Below are 20,864 nucleotides of genomic sequence, written 5' to 3' on the forward strand. Positions count from 1 at the left end.
TAAAGCAGGGCTAAATTCAAAATTTGGTCAAGTTCCTCCGTGCCTTGATCCAGTGAGCCTTGAGATCACCAAGGATGGAAACCTCCCCACGTGACCAGACCCTTGTTCCAGGGTGCCTTTCCCATCATGAACCAGTTAGGTGCTGGTGGCACAGTGAGATTGGTCCTCAGCCTTCCTTTCTCTGAGCCAAACAGGAGGACTCCCCCAGGCCCTTCCTCATGTGCCATTTGCAGCCTCCAGTCATCTTCATCCCCCTCCGGTGGATCACAGAATCACAGAATCATGAAATCATGAAATGGTTTGGGTTGAAGCAGACTTTAAATATCATCCAGTTCCAACCCTCCTGTCATAGGAGAGACACCTTCCTCTAGACCAGGTGGCTTGGACCCCATCCAGCTTGGCCTTGAGCACTTCCAGGGATGGGGCATCCACAACTTCTCTGGGCAACCTGTGCCAGGGCCTCACCACCCTCACAGTAAACAATGTCCTCCTAATATCTAATCTAACCTTCACCTTAAAGCCCTTCCCCTTGTCCTGTCACTACATACCCTTGTAAAAAGTCCCTCTTTCTTGTAGGCTCATTTTAGAAGGTGCTATAAAGTTTCCCCAGAGCCTTCTCTTCTCCAGGCTAAACAACCCAAACTCTCTCAAAGTGTATTTCTGATTGTCGTTGGGGCCTTCCTCTGCTCTCATCCCAACAGGTCCATGTTTTCCATGTGCTGAGGGCTCCAGGGCTGGCGCAGTATTCCAGGTGCAATCTCACAAGGGCCGAGTAGAGGGGAGGAATCCTCTCCCTTGATCATGGCACTGTGTCAATAGTTTTCTTGCTGAGTTGGGTAGGCATGCCCTAAAGAGATGAAGCAAATGGAATTATTGCTCCATGAACAATAACTTTTATTTTATTTAATTTCAGCTGTGTACTCTAGCTCCCAATCACTGCTGTGCTGAGAGTGTGGAGTGTGAAGAGTAAAAAGTCCAGTGTCTTAATCTAAGAAGAGTTGTGACACTGGGAAAACTGTATTTCCCAAAGAATCTGTGAAGCAGAGCGTTCCTTTTTCCCTGCTCACTGTAAAAGTGTTGATGATTATGTGCTGAGAGTACTGAATTTCACAGCATTGTGTGGTTCATGGATTACATGCAGACTGAAAATGTATTTTTATGACAACAATCCTAGATTTTGTCTAATTTCACCTTAAGTCAGTAGAGGATTTGCATTGACTTCTCTTGAGTTTTTTTTTGTGATGTGTCTGACATTATTGTATTGAGTTGATGGTTATTTTTTTATGTAGCAAGGGAGCTTTAGCTAAGAAATGTCAGATTTGTTTATTTCTTTCATCATTGACATTTTCTATTCATTAATGATACATCTAAACTAGAGAAATAGAAAGGAGAGTGAATTGTATTGCTAAAAAAAGTTGGTTTAGCTACCAGGAATATGCCAACATGTCTGCAAACTCTGGTTAAATTCAGTAAGTAATTGAGCTTATCTCCTCATGCACAGGATACTATTATTAGCAAAGCATTTAATTAGCTGTCTGTTGCATTAGAGCTGAAAGCCAAACACCTCCTCTGGCATTTCCCAAGAAGTCTGTCTCTAGTTCTCAGAGCAGCACTTTTAAGATTGCGTGTGGCTGAATAAGATTTTGCTGCAGGAAGCTTTATGATAAACTTACTGGTATTATTATTGCCAGCCTAAAAAAAAGCCTTTTTTGAAATTTCCTAAGGCAAAATTATGCTGATTTGGCTTCATCTATGAAAGAAAGGGTCTAGAAAATGGCCCAAGAAGGTGCAAATGTAATACAAACCTTCAGGATACTTTAAATTGTCCAATACCAATTGTCCTGCCCCTGCTGTGGTGCAGCTCATGAATGAAAGAGGGGCTTAAGAAAAGGCTCTTGAGGAGCATCCTCCAGGTATTAGAAACATTCCAGCTAGAATTAAGCTGCATGGCAAGGAGGACGTGTGGTGGAACCGATAGAGGAGGTGCTGCCTTGAACACACATCAGGAATGTGCTCCTGACTCTTTGCAATTCCAGGAGAGACAGCGAGCTGGCAGCTCTTGTGCAGAGCTCAGCACTTTCAGAATTGGATCCACGTGCCACTGGAAGCCTGTCACCCCAAATCAGGCAGCCACATGGCCATTAAACAAGGTGTGTTAACCACGGCATTCTTCCATGAGATAAAAGCAAAGATTTTGGTAGAGACAGGAATTCTGCTCTGGTTGCAAAAGCACCCGGCCAGTGCTAGTGGGTTTTTGTTTTCACTGAGCCATCCGTGGTGTATTCTGTGTGTCTGTCTCACAGATGAAGGCTCAGGACACTGCAGGGCTCAGGGTTAGCAGTGCTCCTCTTCCTCCCCATCTGGCTGATGGGGGATCTCAGCTTGTGGAGTAAGGCTGGAGGGTGTCCCTGCCTCACTAAGGGACTCCCATCATAAGGAGATTGAGAGTTACCTGCCTAGATTAGGATCTGTCCAGGACTGGGAGTAACTCCATTCATGCATTTGTCAGCACTTGGCAAACAGCAACAAAAAATAAAATCAAGGCATTATTGACAGTATCCCACAAGTAAAATTAATACAGATAAAAATGTTTATTTTTATAATCTTTTCTCATAAATTAGCCAGAATAACCGGCTTAATATTAATTAGCCCTATAGACCCACATGTATCCATATATATTAGTAAACTGCTTTTATTGAATAGCATGGTAACACAACTTGTAAGAGAAAATATGAAAACTGAAATTCATTAGGGAAACATTTTGCACTGCAATTAGATCTGATGCTGCTCAATGTGGGTTTTCAATTTGTTTAATTCACATTGATGTGCAGACAAGGCTGCAGAGCAAGGAAAAGAGAAGCATACATTTAATATTATCTACTTTGCTTGTTCGTGCATACTTCAGCAAAGCCTTGGTGCCATACGATTTCAGATTCTTTCTGTGTGTCCCTAATCAAATATTCATGCTGGTATTCACACTTACAGAGAGGATTCTGAACCTACCTTGATGTAAACACAGGGAATAAGGCATATGTTCGAGCCAAACTTTGTTCCTGCTCATGCACATAAGAGCTCTAGCAACAGCTACAACCAGTTACATGTGTGAAAATCAGACAGATGCTTCTTAGGCACAACACTAGCAGTGTGAACCTGTTGGGCTCTCTAGGACTGAGACACAGAACACCATGAACATGTGCAGTCCTCATTTCCCATTTCAGCTAGGGAATGGGAAAATGTATTTAGCCAGGAGGACAGATCCACACAGAAAACATAATCTAGATCCAATTTAGCAGGAAATTATGTCTATTGGGTTCAATGGAGTAACATTTAGGTTCCAGCTGAGGGGCTGCTCTTCAATAACAGCTTTCACTCTTCATTTCTAATTGGGGAAGAAGTACAAAAGCAACTATCTTAAGATAAACTATAAACATTTAATTCTGCTTATTTCATTATTAAGGAGTAGTAAATTTCATTAATATTAACTTCCACATTAATAAAACTAAAATTTTATTAATATATTGATAGGATTTTTTGACGGTGAAATAGAAGAATATATTTTGGTGTACATCAAAATAACTTCAAAAAGTATGAGTGTTGGAGCATAAGTCATTTCTAAAAAAATCTTTATAACATCTGTCAAAGTTATTTAGCTCCCTAACTTTGCCTGTGTTGAGCACTTAAGTCTTACTCGTACAATCATTTTCATGTTTGGTTCCTATATAGGTTGCTACTGTAAAAAGAAGTAAATTTGCTGGTGCTGTGTATTATTTATGCAGCGTCCTAAGTAGAATGAAAGAAAACTGACAACATCCAACCTTACCTTCATTTTAATTCCTTGGGAAGGATGTTTCGTTATTTTCCCCCTCTTTGAAGTACCAGGTCTCTGAAATCTCTTTTTAATGATACAGAAGCAAAATAAATCAGCAGAGGAAGGAGTCAGCGTGCAGAATTCGAGGAACACGAGACATTTTGAGGCCGTGCCATGCAGGGGGATGGGAGCAGGAGAGGCTGTGTGTGCTGGCTCCTGCTGCTGGCTGGGCTTCAGCAGCCAGGCAGGAGTTTCTCTCATTGTCAGGGAAGCAGCTGTTCAGGCAGATGATCGTGCTGAATTTCAGGTCATTTGATAACTAGGGCAGGCAGCCGTGGTCTGCAGTTCAGCTTGGGTGACACTTAAGAGCTTCGCCAGCATGGCACAGAATTGCTCGCGTTTCTGGGGTGCCCAGGTGGGCTCGTTCTGGGGGTGTTCAGCCAGGTCCCACCCTCGGCAGCCAGACAGCAAGCCCTGGCTCCTGTCTGTCACTTCAGCATGCAGGAGGAGGGTGGGACATTGCTAGATTTTCAGCTTTGTGATGAATGGCGTTCCGAGTGGTTCTTATTTAGGCTATCACTTATATCTGCTCATAGGCTCTGCTTGGTCATCAGTGTGAATTGTGGGGCTGGCTTCCAGACTTGGAAGAAATGCTTATACCTGTGTCAGGGAACAGCAAGGAAAGCTTCCTAAATCCTTAGTGGCTTGGCAATACCTGAGAGAAAACGTATGGGGAGAGGGGAGCCCTTAGAAAGCCATAAAGAGGAGCAGTCCAATCGTGCTCCTTTGTCAAGCTGCTCGAAAGAAAAGTGGCAAGGCTTGCTCAGGGCCAGGGGAAGGATTAATGTAACATTCTGGGGAAAGCAGCTGGAAATATCACGGTTATTTTCTCAGCTTGGCGAGCTTTTAAGCTTTAATGTATTCCCAGAAGAGTCAAGCAGATCTTTGGTGTAAAGAAGCCCATAAGCAATTATGTTGGATTCCTAGAACTTTAGAGCCAGAAGAGATCATTAAAACCATCCACTGTACCCTCTGTGTTCAAAGCTTTGGGATTCTGAACACAAATCCTTTACCAAGTGAAGGCTTACTTTAGAAAGCCACTGTCTTGAGGTAATAACTTCATGTGACAGTGAAAACTTCATGTGATGTAATAACTTCATGTGACTTCCCCAGGTAAGTTTGCCCAACTGGCTCGTTACCCTCACTGGTTAAAAAATACTGTGTTTGAAGGATACAGCTTGCTCTGAATACATCAAGCTGCCTTGCTGATGCTGATACCCAAACCAGACTGTCCAGTCGCCTCAGCCCTGGGTGCAATGGGGCCAACCTCCAATCCACCTGGGACACAGGCACTGAGCAGGGCTAAAGGAGGATGCTGGGGAACTGAAACACCACTGGTATAAGAAATGTGGGAATAAAGGTAGGACTGCAGTAGATTTTAAGAAACAACCTTAAAGATACTTTTTGGTCTGAAAAAAGGCTGGTTTTAATGCAACTTAGAAGGTTGCGTCTGCCCTCTCTCCACCAAAGCTTCTCATAGCATTCTGAAAAGCATCTACAATTTGAAATGCTAAAAAAAATTAAGGAGAAGAAAGAGCAGGGATTTAGGTATTTTGGCAGAGAGCAGGCTGCTAAAGGTGCCTGTCATATTAGAGGTGGCAGCTTAGACTTGTTTTCTGTGTTTCAAAGTGAGTACACCCTCTAAGGCAAACCAGCTATTTTTAACTCTCATTCTAGGAAGTCCTTTTTCTCTATAGTGGGAGAAAAGATACGTGCTCTGTGTCACAGTTGTCTCACAACCACACTTACCTCACCAGCCTCCTTTCAGTAATGAGACAGATAACAGGGCAGAAAGCTGGTCAGCAAACTCAGTGATGAACAAACCTCCACTCCTCATTGGGGGGATGAATGGCGAGGGGGAAGGCCTGTCTGGTTTATCAGGAGAGGTCCCATTCTGGGAGGTGAGGCAGAGCCTGACAGGTGTCTGATTGTCATTGCAAGGAGCCCACTGTGCCCCTGCAAGGCTTTCCTGGCACACCCAAGGTGAGTCACAGCCATGAGCAGAGTGCTGAGCCAAGCTGCAGTGGCGTCGGGTTTTCCAAACCCTCCCTGAGTCTGTGGGTAAGTTGGTAGAGTTTATGGCTCAGCCTCTTGGGATTGGGCTCATCCCAGCTGTATTTATAGCACTGAGTCTCAGCCAGGCTTCCCCTGTAATCAGTGGAGAGACACAGTGAGGCCAGGCAGGATTCATCCCTCCCCTAGACTGGTGCTGATAACTGAGGAGGGTGGTGTTGCAGCTGGAAGTTTGCAAAGCTGAAGTAGTTTGAGTTGTGCCTGTTAGCCTGTTCACAGGAATTTGGGGCTTTTACTTAGGTCTCAGGCTTTCTGCATCAGAGAAGTTATCATGGTTTCCCAAGAAGTGCCTGTTCCTACTCTCAGGCAGCAGAATGCATTTTCAAGTGAATCACAGTCAATTTGAAAGTATAAATTAATTAAAGTCAAGCCCTCTGAGAAGTATCAAATGCATGCCTGCGCTTCCTTTAAACCAAATTGTTCTAACATCAGTGTAGCAGACTTCAAATTTCCCCATCAGTTAAATTGATAGGTTTTTTTTTGGGGGGGGGGGGGGGGGTTGGTTTTTTGTTTTTTTTTTTTTTTGCAGAAGGCAATTTAGAAAGCAATATTCTGTAATATAGGTATGTTGCTAGTGACTATTTAATTGTTACCATACTACAGGCTACTGGCAGACAGCAGCTTAAATAACTTATAAGTGGGGCAACTGTCATGAGAAATGGCTTACCAGCCTTCATCTTTCCTTTATCTGTGCAGCTATTTTGCTCTTAGCAGTGCCCTGCAAAGAAAAGATTTGCAAAGTGTAAGCATGTCTTTTAAATATTGTTCAATGTAGTACTACAAACACTGAGATGATTTAATCAGAGCATATTACTAGAGAATGGCATCAGTATAGGATGCTCCAATGCAGGTAATTTTCTGGTAACTGTAATTTTTACTTGAGTTGACAGGGTTTTTCTGGGCTTAGCCTGTGAGACTTGAATTTGCCTGGAATGTTTCTTGCTCTCTGTTTCTTGGCAGAAACTTTCAGTCTTGCATCCCATTTAAAATTGTTTGTAACTGGAAATATGTGTTAGGGGCTAGTTCTGAAATAGATTATTGGATGCTTATCATCTATTGGATTAATAGATGCTGTGCCAGCTGAGTCTTCTCACTGCCATGGGTGAGTCTTGATTCAGGCACCTGAGTGTGGGCTGGCCATGAAAGAACTGAAGGTTCCACCCTCTGTTCCTGGGTTGGTCTCACTGAGTTCTCCTTGGCACAGTACCCAGGGGTCCTTAGGAACTGATGGTGGGAATGGAGGCTGAGAGCAGAGAAGGACAATATAAAAAATTAAGGCTGGTTCAGTATAAACATCTTCTGCAGGTTTAACAAAACATTTGACACTGACTTTTAACAACAGAAATGAGTTTCCGTCTTAAGAACAACAAAGATGTGGTCAGTGGCACGAGAATGGCTTTTTTAATATATTTTGTCTGGCTGAGGAACTTAAAAGCTCATTGTTCTCCTTCTTGAGTGTTTTCCAGAATTCTCTAAAGTACAAACCTTCTCATGGTGCCAATTGATAAAGACTCTACTAAAATGAAACCAAGCCCTTGATTAATTTCATAATGTTATTTCAGTTTTGGCACAGCCTCTGGGTTCTTAGCTGTCTAATGTGCTATTAAGTGCCTTCTCAAGCATGGATAATAGATATTAGGAATAGAAAAGGAAAGCAACCTTTTCAATTAAGGACAAAATGTACAGAAAGTAAAATGACATGAGTTGTATCAGCTGCATATTGGCTCATACGTGCACAGTCTCCAGATACAATCAGTAGGTGCTCAACCAGATAATTACAGCCTTCCTGCAAAAGGCTTCATGTAGGAGAGTCGCCTGCCTGCCTGCTACCACTTGCAGGATCAGAGCTGTCCTTTATTTTCACTGCTGCAGATTGTGGAATTAGTGTTTTCCAACTTCTTTTTAAAAAAGAAGCATTTTTCTAGCACATCTTCCAGCAGGCTGCTGCACCAGGTAAGTGCTGGACATCAAGAGGGATTTGTCAGCCTTTTTGTCAGTAATTATTTATATTTGTCAAAATGCAATTTTCACGATTGATTTCCTGTAGCAAGGATTAGAGGAGCAGTTTGTTTGGGGAGTGCTTGCCTTCCAGCCAGCTGGTATTGCTTCATGCTCAAATTGAGGTCAAGAGTTTTTGTATACAGGAGTAAGAGGTGGTCAATTGAAGTGTTACTTAAAATCTCTTCAGGTGCACAGACTCTGCAAGTGCTCCTCTTTCAGGAAATCATCTGTTCTGCCACAGGCAAGCTGGGCTGTAACCTTTGTGAAGGTCAAGTAATGCTAGTAAGAAATTACAGGATTTCTGGGGGCAGGGTTGTGCCCAGTGCTGCATGACAGAGTACCCCTTTAAAATGACTTGCATGCAGCTGGTGGCACCTGTACCACAATTCAGGAATCCCAGTGCAGGTGTAATTAAAGTATTTTCACAATGTGTTTTGCCACATCAGATTTTCCCCCCCTCAAACTTGGACCAACACTGATGGTGTACAGCAAGTCATAACTTTGTTTATCCAGAGTAGAAGCAGAAGTGGTGGCTCATGTCATACTGACTGGGGCAACTGCCTTCTTTACTTATTTTTTCCTGTGGGCCATGCTGCTGTGTCCACATAAAAGGAGTCTTGCTGGTGGGATTGTGGAGACCAGTCTTTATTTCAGAATCAGAAGAGGTGGTGGAGTCTCTGAGGGAGCCTCTTCCCAACCATATGAGCTCCTGCTCTGCCATTTACTCAGCACATCGTGGCCCCTGTTGTGTTTGAATGAACTATTGAGAAATCCTGTGTCAGTTTTAGGGAGGAGGGTGGGGCTGGGGGGGAAGCAGAGTTGTCACACCCACTCACTGCTTTTCTGGCTCCATGGCACACTGTTGGCAAGGAGTTTGCTGTGCAGGTGGTAAGTCTGCCCAAGGATCTGTAGGAATTTGTTAATCTCCGTTAGATCAGTTTGAGAGTCTCTGAGATGCTGTTTGGCCTTGAAGGATGTTTCTTAGCTTTTTATTTGTCATGACCGTATTTAACCCAGTAGAAACCACAATCTCACTGTGTAAGAAAATAAATAATAAAGAAAATATTGGGTAACATAGTCTCAGCCAAATAAGTGACTGAAAGAGTTAGATGCATCCTTAGGACAGAATTAAGTTGTACATCTCTGGGTTTACAGATTCTGTCGTTAGTTTGATACAGTGTTTTAAATTGCCTACATTTGTGTAATAGTTTTCTTTTGAGAGAGCAGGTGATTCCAATGGTATTGCAGGATAAGTGAGCACTTTGGAGAGCTTAGCTGATATTTTACATCAGCCAGATGCTTCCCTTCAGTCCTTCAGTATGAGATACAGGAAGAAAGCACAGGAGAACAAAAAGGATTTGAAGTGCCCTCAAAACTGAGAATGAAATGGTTTGAATCTGATACTATGTACTCTAGGAAATCTGGAGACCTGAATATAAAACATGGCCTACAATTTTACAATTTTAATGCCATTTTTGTTCATTTAAATACATTCCTGAATCTTCTTACATTCTCAGAATGTAATTACATAAAACCATTGTCATTTATGGCTGTGAGACCCTGAACTTACACTCAGGTTTGAATTTAATACTCCTGTTTCTGGTGTGCCTCTATTGGCTTTATAACCCAGCAAGCAGGAAACAATGAGCATGTACAGGTAGAGTTCGCACCATCTGTGTGCCATAGTGAAAAAGATAGTTTGCTTTTAACAGAGTTTTTTTTGCTGTCTCAGATATTGATTGGTTAATGCTTGTTGTGCTCCATCTGATAGTGGGGAATACCTGAGAGGTATTGATATTGTAGACTTAAAATGGGACATCAATAATTCATAGCAGCAAACATTAGAAAACATATGATAAGCAGCTTTGCTATTAGAGTATCTACATATCAGTCTTTCTGAGAATGTTGTGGGAGGCAGGTACAGGGAGTGAGCAACTACTCAGTTATGATGAGTAAGTATTGTCTGAGAAGGATAGGAGTGGCTCTGATACATTGCTCTTTATGAACTTATTCCACCTGGGTTTCACCTGGTGTAACCATAGGTAACTTATAAAAACTTAGAATTCTTATTCAGCATGTTCTAAAAGTCAGATATGAGATAAAAGACTTAGCTGCTGAGTTCAGTGGGTCAAAATACCAATTGATCTGCACCAGAGTAGTGTCACTGGAGCTATGGAGATAGATCCCCTAAACCAACTATGAATTTGCTTGAGGAGTAGAGTATTAGGCTGTGTGAAGTCCCCAGCAGACAGAATAATGCAAAGGCAAGGAGAAAGGAAAGAAATGGATTAAAGGTGATAATGCAGAGGTAGAGAGTGAATAAATATTCTGTTTAGCCTCCTCATAGAAAGTCTCCATTAACTTCAACTGGATTGCCTCTGGAAGACTTGCCACCCTTAAATATAGAAGAGGAAAGTGATTAGCAGGCAAAGAGGGTGAAGTGTTGGGATCAGAGGAGATCAGGTATGATGGGATGATAAAGAAAACATTTAATAGTAGATGGGGATTTTAAGCCATATATACACATCTCTGAATCCATCTTCTTCACACTTAAATTTTAAGACCAGTGCTCAACACTTATCACTGAACCCCTTTGACTTCAGAAGCTACCACTGAATTTGATCCTTCATGTTCAACAACAGCAGCCATTTTTTCCCCCAAAACAACTGAACTTTCTGCTTGGTCACACTTTGCTTTTATTGTAATTGCTTGCATGTAGGTGAACACAGGGAGTTCTGATTGGGGCAGGAGGCGGAAAATGCAATTCCTTTCTTCCACAGCATTACGTGCAAGCCCAGACAATGAAGTCTGGCTTCAGGCACCCAAGTGTTGTGATAGGTGAGGACGAGGGTCCCATTAAATATTGAAGTGGCCGGGCCCCCGGTGCTGCTGCAGCAGGGGATTGATTACACCTGGTGAAAGCCGGTCTGGGGCGGGCATGCGGGGAGCGCGCTGCGGCCGTGCTATGGTCAGCAGGGAATGGATCTGGCACTGCTTCTGCCTCTGCCACTGTGACTGCACCGTCCTGTGCCGCATGTCCTGTAGGTGACGGGAACCTCCCCGCTGCCCTGCGTGCCGGGCTCCCGCGGGAAGGGGGAAGGGATGCTCGTTTTTGCATGGAGATGGTCTTCGCATGGAGATGGTCTGTGCCGCCGCCTTGCAACGCTTGCAGTTGTAGCTCGTTGATGGATGGTTTGTCTTCAATTTACTTTTAATTCAGGCAGGAGGCTGAGATAATATTTGTGAGAAATGAGGCATGAGGCCGGGGAGATGCGGGCATTAGTCAGGGCTGTTAAATCAGGAGAGGTCATCACAGCAAGAATGTGGGATGGTGACTTCTGAGTCAATGTGTTGGATTGCTGCTGCTCTTGCTTGCTAGTGAATAGCATCTGTACTCATGGGATAGATAATGGTTTTAAAAAACAGATATTAAAAAGGGCAGCATCTTATACGTCCTATAATTAATGGGATATTTGCCTATTTTTTTCCTCCATAATGACCTACCTGTGACTGTCAATTCCTGTTAGCTCCTCTGGAAATGAGGATTTGCAGAGATGAGTTGGTTTACTCTGGGCCTTCCTAGTTAGTGGGATTTTTGCTTTTATTTTTTTTTATTTGTGATTGGGATCAGATGCTATATTTAAATATTTTGTTTTTCTGTTGAATTTATTTAAGACTGTGACTTAATTATCAAGGAATCCTGCCTATTTCTAATAATATTTTTTCACGTGGTTTGTTGGGGTGTTTTTTTTTTGGTTGTTTTTTTTTCAAAAATCCCAAAATATATCTCCATTTAGTTGTGTTTTGTAGAAAAATCCTCCTCTGTCCAGTACTGTTACCCAGGTACAGATACCCATCATAGTTGCGTTAGAGCAGTGGTGGGAGGTAAATCTTGGTAAAATGGATCTTGTCTGGATCTTAACCATTAACTAGGTGCAAACTGTGTGTTTATAATATGGTGTTTTCTATGTGTGCATGGTGTTCAATGCATGTAGGGGCCCTGCTGTTCTCCACGCGCTGGAAAATCCTGCCCTGAGGAATTTACTGTCCTATCAGTAGGGAAACAGGAAGGAGATGCTTGAAAATAGAGAGCCTTGCCTTGCAAGGTTGTATGTGGAGATAGGCCAAGAATAGACCATGCTGCTCTTGGTGCCTTGGCTGCTGCACCAGGCTGCAGTGTGTGTGTGTATATATATATATATATATACATTTCTGATCTAATGTGTCATAAATCCTATAGTTAAGCAAAACCAGAGATGATTTTTGACCAGTGATGTGTGTAAATATCAGCTGATTGAACTGCTGCCCGTGCTAGTGGCCGCGTTCTTTTCCCCTGTGACTTCAGAAATTTTCAGAAATTCAGTTTCTCAAAAAAAATAGATCAAATTCCTGCTTTTTATTTGATGTAAAGAAATGTAAGTGTGAAGTGGGTATAAACAGGTATATGCACTTACTTGGGTGCAGAAATACACAGAGTCTCACTGAGCTGCAAGCAGATAGCTTCAGTTTCACAGAACAGATGTGTGGATGTCTCTTTGAGACATCCAAGGGAAAGTGTTTGCTGAGCTCAGCAGCACTCCTACTGCAGAGCTCGAGGCCAGCATTGCAGTGTCCCTGTCTCTGCTGGGACAGCACCTGGCAAACTGGTACTGGAGTGAAACATTTCATGTCCTCATTAAAACCAAATTCAGGAAAATGACTTTGCAAAATAAACCATGTCTTTAGTTGTTGTGTTTTGATTTCCACTCTCAGCTTCTTTGGAGCATCCACTGTCTGAACGCCCATGCAGTAGTGAGGTGCCAGCTTCTCAGGATGGCCTGTGCTCTTGATTTTAATGAGATTCTGATGGTATTTGGTGTTTTTCTTAAAGCTCCAGCACTGCCTAGAGGCACAAGATTATGAGCTAATCTTCACCTTTATTGAAAAGTTTCAATCCTGGATGTTCAGGAAAATAGGCTTGATGCACATTCTGAAAAACAATCAAGAAGAGGAGGGAACAGAAGTGCTTGGGGGCTTGTTTACTTGCTACTGATTATTGTGGGGTTAATTCACTTTATTTTGTTTTTTTAAGCTAATCTCATGGTCCTGAATTTCATAGATTACTTTTTTACTTCTGTCACTGGTTGATGACATCTCCCATCATCTTTCCTGAGTGTGTTTATAAAGCCACCAATATTGAAATTACACCCTTAGAAATTCAATTATGTCTTCTTTTTTTTTTTTTCCTTTTTGTAATGATAAAAAAGTAAAACTACTCTTCCTATACTATTCTATGCACATAACATTTTTCTCAGAGCCAGAGCTGGCTCCCCTAAGAAAAGCAATTGGTCATCACCTAAGTTGGATGCTTGTTTATCATGAAACTGCCTGTGGTAAGAAGGCTGTAAATGCATCAGAGCCCCTGCCCCAGCCCTGCCAAGGAGAGAGGTGGGAGCAATCCCACCTGGGGCTGCCTGGCAGGTGCTGCCTCACCCTCCTCAACTTCAGCAATGCATAATTGAGCCATCACTGAATGAGTTCCCTTTTGCTCAGAGCTCTGCTCAGTAAACAGAGACCCCCCTGGGATGCTCGAGTTCCATCTTTTTCTGTCCTGCATTCAGTGTTGTATTTGCTGGGACCCCCGTGGCAGGAAGGAAGGAAAGATGAATCTGACTCCGTGTTCTCAGAAGGATAATTTATTATTTTATGATACTATATTATATTAAAGAATAGTAAACTATACTAAAGAATACAGAAGGGATACAGGCAGAATGCTAAAAAGATAATGAAAACTCATGACTCTCTCCAGAGTCCTGACACAGCTTGGCACTGATTGGCCAATGAGTGAAAACAACTCACACCAGAAACCAATGAAACGATCTCCAAACTCATCCCACATGAGCAAAACACAGGAGAAGCAAATGAGATAATTATTGTTTTCCTTTTTCTCTGAGGCTTCTCAGCTTCCCAGGAGAAAAACCCTGGGCAAAGGGATTTTTCAGAAAATGTGAATGTGACAATTCACCTTGCCAGAATTTCTCTCTGTGTCTTGAAGAGCCAGCACTGCACAGGTCCTGGCACTGGGGCCTGAGCCAGGTGGGTGTGCAGCCACCTCCTTCCCTGGGGCTGCCATCCTCACGGCCAGGTGCTCAAAGCCCTTCCTCTGGAAGTGGGGAACCAAGGTTCAGCCACTTCCCCTGGCCAGGCAGAACTGCAGCTTTCCTTGCTCACCTTCCCCTACCCAAAAACCTCGTGCTATTCTAGATCAGCGTGTGTTTTGAGCTTCCTGTCAGAGCTGAGCTGCTGGGAGGAAAATAATTTCCAGTTCTCACACAGTTCTTATATTTTATGTTGATCAGATAAAATGCGGGGAGTCCCATACCTGAACACATGGGCTCCCATCGCTGTTGCTTGCCCTAACTATGGGGATGCAGTCCCACCACTGCAGGCTGCATTTTGGGGGAGATGCTGACCCAAATGGCCATGGAGCCACCTCACTGTGAAAGGTTTCCTGTTTGCACAGTCACCTATGTGTATTTTTAAATTTTGTTTAAAGCTGGTTGTGCTGTTTCTCATCTGAGAGGTAACCCAAGCTGTGCTGCTGAGCTGAGGCAGTGGTGCTGAGATAAATGCAGCCAAGCCATGTCCTTCACATATTTACTGTGACCTCTGCTGTCAGAGTGGACTTGTTTGCAGCAGGAGCTGCTTTAGCACTTTCTCATCTGTATTGCATGCAGGAGGAAAAAACAAGTTTTCTCCACCAGCTCAACCAAGACACAAGCATGAAAAATCACCAAATACTGTGCCAGTGCCATGATGAATGAACAGTGAGGATTGAACAAATGCCATCGTATTTTATGCAAAATAATGGAATTACCAGCTTTAGCATTTGAGTCAAAGGCACTGGTTTCATGTTGGTGTGCTCAGTAGCACTTCTGGTGAATTGAAGATGGTTTCTTTCTCATCATCTTCCAGCACTGGATCTTTGCACAGCCTTTTTGTTTCGTAACTCCCCTCTGGCTCTCATGTCTTCCATCCTGCCCAGTGCACATGCACAGCTGTGTGGTTCTGCATGTGGGGACCCTTGCAATTCCCTCTGTTGATTTTTTCAAAAAAAAAAAAAAAAAAACAAAACAGGAAGAAAAGGACTGTGCACATCATAAGCACCTGTGCATAAGTCCTGGAAGAAATGTGAGCTAATGCAAGGGCAGGGCATTCCCATGTTAAATACAAGGCTTGTTTTTCCTGATCTGTCACTGTCCTTAAATCTTATCTGCATCAGAAAGTTCAGCATTGAATGTTAAATCAGTTTTTAGTTCAAATGAACAGACTTTATACAGACCCCCTGTGCTCTGCTCACACCCTTATTTCACTTAAGGCAGCACCTTTTTCATGTTAGATTAAAGTAATCTCGAGGTAAAAGATAAAAGCAAAGCAGTTGCAATCCTGGGAATGGTGCTTTTAATAGCTTCTAAGACAGGAATTTCTAGAATCCAGCTGAGAGTTGGTACCTGGTAGATACTGTTCCTTGTCCAGTGTGATATAAAGTAAATTCAGGTTATGTAAGGCATTGCTGGGGATGATTTTAAGAGGATGTGTTTTACTTTGCTCTGCCACAGACTTACAGCACTGTTGGTCGCCAAGGAACAAGGAAGGGAAGTAGAGAAGGTTTTCTGGCACTGAGTTGGAAATGCTCCTTTCCCTGCACTCTGCTTGCCTCAGGTCAAACCAAATTTGGACTGCATCAGAATAAGCATGCCTTAGGTGACCTTTTACATGGTTTTGACTGTGTCAGTAGCAAATCTCACCTGTAGGTAAATTGATGCAACCAAATTTTATTTGTGCAGATACCACCTGGGTGTAATCAAGTCGCTTCTGCCTCATGGCTTAATTAAGGCTGATAAAGTTCTTTGCAGTTCTCAGAGGAGAAGTTTGGTCCATGTGTAAATGATGTCATAGAAGGTATTTAATGTACTCTGTTAAAATGCTGCTGAGGCACCCAGCCTGTGAGTAACACTCTCTGAAACTCTGTTTGGAGTTAATGTTTAATAGGAGCGAGGCAAGCTGCCTGAAAGCAGGCTCTGTGACACTGTGCTCCCTTCGTGGGGTGCTGCTGCTCATCAGACCAAACAATGAAATAAATAGGGCAGGAGATCTTTCTCCTTTTTAATGCCTATATTAATAATCAGCTCGGGTGGGAAGAACCAACGGATCAGTGCTCACGCCACTGCTGCTCCCAAAAGTGGCACGGAGGAGGAGGAGGAAAATTTCAGCTTTGTCCACTGGTCTGTGGGCAGAGCTGGGAGTTTCATCCTCACGAGAGCACCAGGAGATTCCCCAATTTTTGGTTTGATATTCGAAGTTCTCTGTCCAGCCAACATCTTTTAGGTTAGGGTGAGGGGTAAAAAGGGTCTTAGCGGACACTGGATTCTGTTCCTCACGTCTAGACATCACTTTGATCTGTCAATTCCGTGTTGGCTCGTTGTTTTTAGGGGGTTTTGCTAGGTTTGGTGAGGGTTTTCTTCATTTGCATGCCAGCCCCGATGTCCCTTCCTCTTCATCTCTGGGTGCCATCCTCCAGAAAGCAGCAGGGGGATGCTCGACACAAGGGGGAATTCTTAACCGCCAATAACAGGTGGTTAACGAATGCGACAGGTGGTTACAGTAAACAGTTAGAGCTCCACCCTGGCAGCAGCTAGCCCAACCCGTGAACTCTGCAACCTTTTTAAAAATGGGCAACTCTTCTACTCATAACAAACAAGGTAGGAGCAGGAGGTGTGGATCCCAGCCCGGTGTGACAGCAGTGCCATGGTGGCAGTGTGGCTCTGCCCAGCTGCAGGGAGCAGTGATCCATCATCCCTCCTCTCATCCTTCAGCTCGCCACGGAAAGTGAGGTCAGCCCGACCTGCCGGGTCACCCAGCCCGAGCGTGGGCACCCTGCTGTATCTACGGGCTCTATCTAGGCTAATCAGATGGGTGCTTTGTCCAGGATAATTGTCTCTGCTAATGAGTTTAGGGCAGTGCCAGCAGCACAGCCGGTCACCAGCACTGCTGTTCCCGCTCCGGTGTGGCTGTGCCGGGACAGCTCCAGCACGGGCAGTGCCCACCAGGCTGAGCTCCTCCGGGCAGGGGCAGGTGCTGAAGCGCTGACAGAGCCTCGGCGGCAGCAGCGGGATTGCCCAACAGCGGCGAGAGAGCTAAAATTACAGACAGGCTGTGAATGGGGAAGTGGCGGTGGATGGGGACACGGAGCGCTTCCCGCTCTGCCTGGAGCGGGGACAGCAGCCACCGATGTCACAGCCCCACGGGTGTCACAGCAGCCAGGTGTTAGGAGTAAAGAAAAGGTTACCCACTTTTTTAAAAGGTTGCGGAGTTCCAAGTTGGGCTGGTTGCTGGCGGAGGAGAATTCTTTGTTAATTTCATGTTGTAGTCACCTGTTAAGAGTCGGTCGTTGACTCCCTATTGTTGAGAATTCCCCTTTTTGTCAGTACCCCCCTGCCTGCTGCCAGGTGGATGACCCCTCTGGACAGTGAAAGGAGGGGACACCGGAGGGCACGCAAATGACCTAGGAGCCAGCATGCCATGGGAAAGCCACCCCACCAAACTTACCAAAAAGACCCAAAAACAACGAGCCAACGCAGAATTAAGAGATCAAAGTGATGTCTGGAGGTGAGGAACAAAGTCCAGAGCCTGCAGAGACGCTGAGACCCTTCTTTGCCCCTCGCCCTAGAGCCAGAGCCCTGAAGGTCAAAACAAAAAAGGGAACAAGGGATTTCCTGATGCTCTCATGAGGATGGAACCCCCAGCTCTGCCCACAGACCAGTGGACAAAGCTGCCCTCTTCCTCCTCCGAGTCACTCGTGGAAGCAGTGGTGGCGTGAGCGCGGACCCGTTGATTCTCCCGCCAGAGCTGATCACTTTTAATAAAAGCATTTAAAAGGAGAAAGGTCTCCTGCCCATGTTTATTTTAGCAGCCACGGATGTCACAGCCACCCATGGATGTCACACCTTAGTCGTGGTGAACCCCAAAAATCCCCTGCCCAGCTGAGTCCCAGCATGGGTTTGCAGACCGGCCCAGGCTGTAGCTGAACAGGGCCGATGGGATTAGCATCAGTCAGAAACGCTTCCAACAACTGATATGTTGGGGTTTTATGACAGAAAATGCCAATTTATTTGAAAGATATTGCTGTTGGAAAGAAAAGCTTTGCAGAAACTTGTAATCTGGGAAGATTTCCTCTGTTCTTGTCAGGATGAGCAGGAGTTTATGTCACATTGTCAGAGTCTAAACAATGACAGATCAGACCTGATGGCTGAACCAGTCTCCCATAATCCAAGTGTTGTGGAATCATCAAACAATGAGGGAGAGCTGTCTGTCTCCCTGACACCTCTTTTCCCCCAGACATCTGCTGGGGGTTTGTGTGTGTTTGTTTGTTTGTGGTTTGGGGGTTTTGTATTTTTTTGCACAAAATCATGTTTTTCTCATATGTAAAACAAAAATCTTCATTAGCATGAATTGAAAACCCGTGTGTATTTCTAATTCTGACTCTGCAGCCTTTCCTTAGCCCACCACTGTCACCACACTGGTCCCTAAGCACCATGGAGCTGTAGGAGCTGCAAAAACCCCAAGCAGGGGCTGCTCCCATTCTGTGTAATGAATGAAAGTGTGTTAGTAGATTGGACCTGCTGTGTGGAAGAAGCCCAAAATACCGGCTGCTCAGAGAAATAAACGAGTTTGATACTTTTTTTCTAAGGGTGTGCAGTCAGCATTGCTTGCAATTGTAGCCAAGGTAAAAGAGGGAGCAGAAACGTTGCTTGGAGCTTGTCCAGCAGGAGAGAAAGGATGGCATTGTTCCTGTTAGTCCGTGCCTTCCTGGCACTATGGGAAGCTAGGGCATGGGTTTTCCTTCAGGAACAGCTTTGTTCCTGGTGTTTGGCTGGGTTTTTTTGGCTGGTTCCAGACGTGGACATCTCTGTGCAGAGTGCAGGAGCGCATGGAAACCTCCACACCCGCACAAAGCAGTGCCCTGTGCCAGGAGTTCCCCCTCGCTGTCTGCAGGGACAGCTGGGCAAGGGTAGGGTGGCTGCTGGGGTGGTTCAGTAGGAGGCGAAAAAATAAACACGGAAAACATCTGTGTGCTCCCAAAGTCTGCCTTCAGCTGAATCACAAGATGCTTCTATAAAAGCCTGGTTAATTATTGCAAAGCAACCAAGCGAGGAAACACAGACATTCGCAGAGTATCTCCTGCCTTAATTAGTTGCTAAAAATGTGGCTCACAGCAGCTGTGGAGCTGCAAACGGGTCAGCAGCAGAACTCTTTCTCCCGGTCACTGTGCTGAGAAGAACTCTCCTCTGTGAGGCTGTTCCCAAAGGCTGGCAGGGTCAGAGGCAGCTCATGGGCAGCCAGAGAAGCATCTTCTAAGGAGGGTGGCATCACCAAGAGCACTCACTGTTCACGGCTGCTTCTGTCTGAGAAATACCGAAAAACGTGGAGGGGAATTAAGCCTGGAAATCCAGTTGGAGTGAAGCCCCTGAGCCTCGCAGCTGCCTGCTGTACGTGCACGGCAGAGCATGCATGTGCAGAATGGAGCATGGAATGAATCCCTGCCCTCCCGGCCGTGAGCTGGGGCTGGCCAGGCTGTGAGCTGTCCCTGCCTTCCTCACCTGGGGTTTCTCAGCTCTTCCTGCACCTTAAACTCCTTTCACAGAGCCGCCTGCTGGGTGGGTCCCAAATATTTGCTAAATTTTTCCCTGAGGCTTTCTTCCCAAAACAATCACCCGCTTCCCCACGTTCATTATTGCGTGTGATCTTTACAAAATGTGGCATTTCTGTCTAAATAGTTTGCCAAAGGCCTGTGATAAACAGCACTAAATTGTCAGTCGTGAGTCATTAAAGTGAACTGTCTTCACTTCATGCCCAATCATAGGATATTTTTAAATGTCAGAGCTTTTGGCTTAGTGGTTGTCACTGGCTTCATTTTTGGGAGACCCAAAATTGGAATACACAGGCCTGGTTTTCAGAAAGTTCTGCGTACCCTTACTTCAAATGTTTGTCCTTAATCACATTTCAGAAATATGCACGGTTTCCTCAGGATCAGTCAATGCTCTGGAATTTCTGACTACGATGCATTTCTGCCATCTTTCCTGTTTTCACATTTTCTTAATTGGTTTTCAGATAGCATTCAGCCTAGCAGTAGTACATAAAGAATACAGAGATAAATATGCTTAACAATTTGAGAGTGACATATTTAGGTTTGTAAGTATTTAATTCTGATTTGCTCTTATTGGATAATTTTTAAAAGCGAGAAGTTTTACATTTGAAAATGAAAAAATAAGGTAGGCATAATAATTTCTTGTCCAATTGATCTTCTTCCCAGTTTATCAGGAAAATTGCTGTTGGATTTAATAAAAGTAATATCTGCTTAATCACAGTGAACCCCACCTCCTCAAATGAATGGAACAATCCTTGTAATAAATGCAAGACCACTTATGTTACCAATAGTTATTTTTATTTTCAAAATAATTGTTTCTTTCTGAAAATGGCATGTAGGGTCACTGTCCTTGATTATATATCTGAGAACAGAAATGATCAATCAAGAGAGGAGATGTGACTTAAATGGTCACATGCATAGTTAGCTTTTGTTGGTGGATGCCAGTGAAAGCTCAGCTTGATGTGGATCCCCCAGAAACAGAAGACCACAGCATTGTAAAAAGAAGCGTCCCCTTTGTAAAAGCCTTGTTTAATTTTGCATCTCTTTGCACCTTCCATCAGGCAGCTTTTGATGCCAGTTCAGCATCACAGTTAGCGCAATGTGTGCTCCCAGACTCGGTGGGGCAGTTGAATTTCTGAGCAAGCACAGAATAAAACCTGGAGGATGGAGCTGAACCATGTCAAAGCCAAAAATGCATCCTAGTGCAGTGGGCTGTCCTTCTGCAGGACAACTTTG

The 20,864-nt window shown here is 44.1% G+C and overlaps 1 protein-coding gene across 4 annotated transcripts in view; it reads left to right on the forward strand.

Moving 5' to 3' along the window:
• EVL (Enah/Vasp-like) overlaps window positions 1-20,864 on the forward strand; it is a 147,545-nt gene that overhangs the window by 106,831 nt on the left and 19,850 nt on the right. The window lies entirely within an intron of this gene.

This window comes from Melospiza georgiana, chromosome 6 (assembly GCF_028018845.1).
Source record: "Melospiza georgiana isolate bMelGeo1 chromosome 6, bMelGeo1.pri, whole genome shotgun sequence".
Lineage (NCBI taxonomy): Eukaryota > Metazoa > Chordata > Aves > Passeriformes > Passerellidae > Melospiza > Melospiza georgiana.